Raw genomic sequence first — 4842 nt, forward strand, 5'->3', positions numbered from 1 at the left:
GTCCCCCAAGCATTGAGGAGAAAATTTTCTGTGATTATACTATGCCTCCTACACTTGATGAGAATAATAATGATAGCTACTTTGTTGAATTTGCTCCCACTACAACTAATAAAATTGATTATGCTTATGTGGAGAGTAATAATTTTATGCATGAGAATCATGATAAGAATGCTTTATGTGATAGTTATATTGTTGAGTTTGCTCATGTTGCTACTGAAAGTTATTATGAGAGAGGAAAATATGGTTGTAGAAATTTTCATGTTACTAAAATGCCTCTCTATGTGCTGAAATTTTTGAAGCTACACTTGTTTTATCTTCCTATGCTTGTTACTTTGCTCTTCATGAACTTGTTTATTTACAAGATTCCTATGCATAGGAAGCATGTTAGACTTAAATGTGTTTTGAATTTGCCTCTTGATGCTCTCTTTTGCTTCAAATACTATTTCTTGCGAGTGCATCATTAAAACTGCCGAGCCCATCTTAATGGCTAAAAAGAAAGAACTTCTTGGGAGATAACCCATGTGTTATTTTGCTACAGTACTTTTTTTTATATTTGTGTCTTGGAAGTTGTTTACTACTGTAGCAACCTCTCCTTATCTTAGTTTTGTGTTTTGTTGTGCCAAGTAAAGTCTTTGATAGTAAAGTAAGTACTAGATTTGGATTACTGCGCAGAAATAGATTTCTTTGCTGTCACGAATCTGGGTCTAATTCTCTGTAGGTAACTCAGAAAATTATGCCAATTTACGTGCGTGATCCTCAGATATGTACGCAACTTTCATTCAATTTGAGCATTTTCATTTGAGCAAGTCTGGTGGCCTAATAAAATCCATCTTTACGGACTGTTCTGTTTTGACAGATTCTGCCTTTTATTTCGCATTGCCTCTTTTGCTATGTTGGATGAATTTCTTTGATCCATTAATGACCAGTAGCTTTATGCAATGTCCAGAAGTGTTAAGAATGATTGTGTCACCTCTGAATATGTCAATTTTTATTGTCCACTAACCCTCTAATGAGTTGTTTCGAGTTTGGTGTGGAGGAAGTTTTCAAGGGTCAAGAGAGGAGGATGATATACTACGATCAAGAAGAGTGAAAAGTCTAAGCTTGGGGATGCCCCGGTGGTTCATCCCTGCATATATCAAGAAGACTCAAGCGTCTAAGCTTGGGGATGCCCAAGGCATCCCCTTCTTCATCGATAAATTATCAGTGTTCCTTCTCTTGAAACTATATTTTTATTCGGTCACATCTTATGTGCTTTACTTGGAGCGTCCGTGTGCTTTTGTTTTTGTTTTTGTTTGAATAAATTGGATTACATCATGCTTGTGTGGGAGAGAGACACGCTCCGCTGGTTCATATGAACACATGTGTTCTTAGCTCATAATATTCATGGCGAAGTTTCCTCTTCGTTAAATTGTTATATGGTTGGAATTGAAAAATGATACATGTAGTAATTGCTATAATGTCTTGGGTAATGTGATACTTGGCAATTGTTGTGCTCATGTTTAAGCTCTTGCATCATATACTTTGCACCTATTAGTGAAGAATACATAGAGCATGCTAAAATTTGGTTTGCATAATTGGTCTCTCTAAAGTCTAGATAATTTCTAGTATTGAGTTTTGAACAACAAGGAAGACGGTGTAGAGTCTTATAATGTTTTCAATATGTCTTTTATGTGAGTTTTTCTGCACCAGTTCATCCTTGTGTTTGTTTCAAATAAGCCTTGCTAGCCTAAACCTTGTATCGAGAGGGAATACTTCTCATGCATCCAAAATACTTGAGCCAACCACTATGCCATTTGTGTCCACCATATCTACCTATACTACATGGTATTTTCCCGCCATTCCAAAGTAAATTGCTTGAGTGCTACCTTTAAAATTCCATCATTCACCTTTGCAATATATAGCTCATGGGACAAATAGCTTAAAAACTATTGTGGTATTGAATATGTAATTATGCACTTTATCTCTTATTAAGTTGCTTGTTGTGCGATAACCATGTTTATCGGGGAACGCCATCAACTCATTGTTGAATTTCATGTGAGTTGCTATGCATGTTCGTCTTGTCCGAAGTAAGGGCGATCTACACCGAGTTGAATGGTTTGAGCATGCATATTGTGAGAGAAGAACATTGGGCCGCTAACTAAAGCCATGATTCATGGTGGAAGTTTCAGTTTTGGACAAATATCCTCAAGTCTCTAATGAGAAAAGAATTAATTGTTGTCAAATGCTTAAAGCATTAAAAGAGGAGTCCATTATCTGTTGTCTATGTTGTCCCGGTATGGATGTCTAAGTTGAGAATAATCAAAAGCGAGAAATCCAAATGCGAGCTTTCTCCTTAGACCTTTGTACAGAGCGGCATAGAGGTACCCCTTTGTGAAACTTGGTTAAAGCATATGTATTGCGGTGATAATCCAGGTAGTCCAAGCTAATTAGGACAAGGTGCGGGCACTATTGGTACACTATGCATGAGGCTTGCAACTTATAAGATATAATTTACATGATGCATATGCTTTATTACTACCGTTGACAAAATTGTTTCATGTTTTCAAAATCAAAGCTCTAGCACAAATATAGCAATCGATGTTTTCCTCTATGGAGGACCATTCTTTTACTTTTATGTTGAGTCAGTTCACCTATTTCTCTCCACCTCAAGAAGCAAACACTTGTGTGAACTGTGCATTGATTCTTACATATTTGCATATTGCATTTGTTATATTGCTTTGCATTGACAATTATCCATGAGATATACATGTTATAAGTTGAAAGCAACCGCTGAAACTTCATCTTCCTTTGTGTTGCTTCAATACCTTTACTTTGAATTATTACTTTATGAGTTAACTCTTATGCAAGACTTATTGATACTTGTCTTGAAGTGCTATTCATGAAAAGTCTTTGCTTTATGATTCAGTTGTTTACCCATGTCATATACATTGTTTTGATCACTGCATTCACTACATATGCTTTACAAATAGTATGATCAAGTTTATGATGGCATGTCACTCCAGAAATTATCTTTGTTATCGTTTTACCCGCTCGGGACGAGCAGTAACTAAGCTTGGGGATGCTGATACGTCTCCAACGTATCGATAATTTCTTGTGTTCCATGCCACATTATTGATGTTATCTACATGTTATATGCACACTTTATGTCATATTCGTGCATTTTCTCGGAACTAACCTATTAACAAGATGCCGAAGTGCCGGTTCTCGTTTTCTGCTGTTTTTGGTTTCAGAAATCCTAGTAACGAAATATTCTCGGAATCGGACGAAATCAACGCCTGGGTTCCTATTTTACCCGGAAGCATCCAGAACACACGAGAACCGCTAGAGAAGGGGGCAGGGCCACCACACCACACCCCGGCGCGGCCAAGGGGGGCGCCCCTAGGGTGTGGGCCCCCGTAAGCCCTCCTCGCGCCGCCTCTCCGCCTATATAAAGCCCCCGACCTAAAAACCTCGGGGCGTTCGACGAAAACCACGAAACCTTCCGGAGCCGCCGCCATCGCGAAGCCAAGATCCGGGGGACAGGAGTCTCTGTTCCGGCACCCCGCCGGAGCGGGGAAGTGCCCCCGAAGGCTTCTCCATCGACACTCGCTGCCATCTCCACCGCCATCTTCATCACCGCTGCTGCTCCCATGAGGAGGGAGTAGTTCTCCATCGAGGCTCGGGGCTGTACCGGTAGCTATGTGGTTCATCTCTCTCCTATGTGCTTCAATACAATAATCTCATGAGCTGCCTTACATGATTGAGATTCATATGATGATGCTTGTAATCTAGATGTCATTATGCTAGTCAAGTGAGTTTTACTTATGTGATCTCCGGAGACTCCTTGTCCCACGTGTGTAAAGGTGACAGTGTGTGCACCGTGTGGGTCTCTTAGGCCATATTTCATAGAATACTTATTCACTGTTGAATGGCATAGTGAGGTGCTTATTTATATCTCTTTATGATTGCAATGTGTTTGTATCACAATTTATCTATGTGCTACTCTAGTGATGTGTTATTAAAGTAGTTTTATTCCTCCCGCACGTGTGCAAAGGTGACAGTGTGTGCACCGTGTTAGTACTTGGTTTATGCTATGATCATGATCTCTTGTAGATTGCGAAGTTAACTATTGCTATGATAATATCGATGTGATCTATTCCTCCTACATATGCATGAAGGTGACAGTGTGCATGCTATGCTAGTACTTGGTTTAGTCTTTTGATCTATCTTACACTAAAGGTTACTAAAATATGAGCATTATTGTGGAGCTTGTTAACTCCGGCATTGAGGGTTCGTGTAATCCTACGCAATGTGTTCATCATCCAACAAAAGTGTAGAGTATGCATTTATCTATTCTGTTATGTGATCAATGTTGAGAGTGTCCACTAGTGAAAGTGTAATCCCTAGGCCTTGTTCCTAAATACTGCTATCGCTGCTTGTTTACTGTTTTACTGCGTTACTACTGCTGCGTTACTACTTCTTGTTTACTGTCCTGGGAAGAGCACTTTTCTGGTACTGTTGCTACTACTTATTCATACCACCTGTATTTCACTATCTCTTCGCCGAACTAGTGCACCTATTAGGTGTGTTGGGGACACAAGAGACTTCTTGCTTTGTGGTTGCAGGGTTGCATGAGAGGGATATCTTTGACCTCTTCCTCCCTGAGTTCGATAAACCTTGGGTATCCACTTAAGGGAAACTTTCTGCTGTTCTACAAACCTCTGCTCTTGGAGGCCCAACACTGTCTACAAGAATAGAAGCTCCCGTAGACATCATGGACCCCGGTCCTATTCTTTTACATCGAATACAATCTACTGCAATACTTGTTCTACTGTTTTCTGCAAACAATCATCATCCACACTA

This window comes from Lolium rigidum, unplaced genomic scaffold (genome assembly GCF_022539505.1).
Source record: "Lolium rigidum isolate FL_2022 unplaced genomic scaffold, APGP_CSIRO_Lrig_0.1 contig_69420_1, whole genome shotgun sequence".
NCBI lineage: Eukaryota > Viridiplantae > Streptophyta > Magnoliopsida > Poales > Poaceae > Lolium > Lolium rigidum.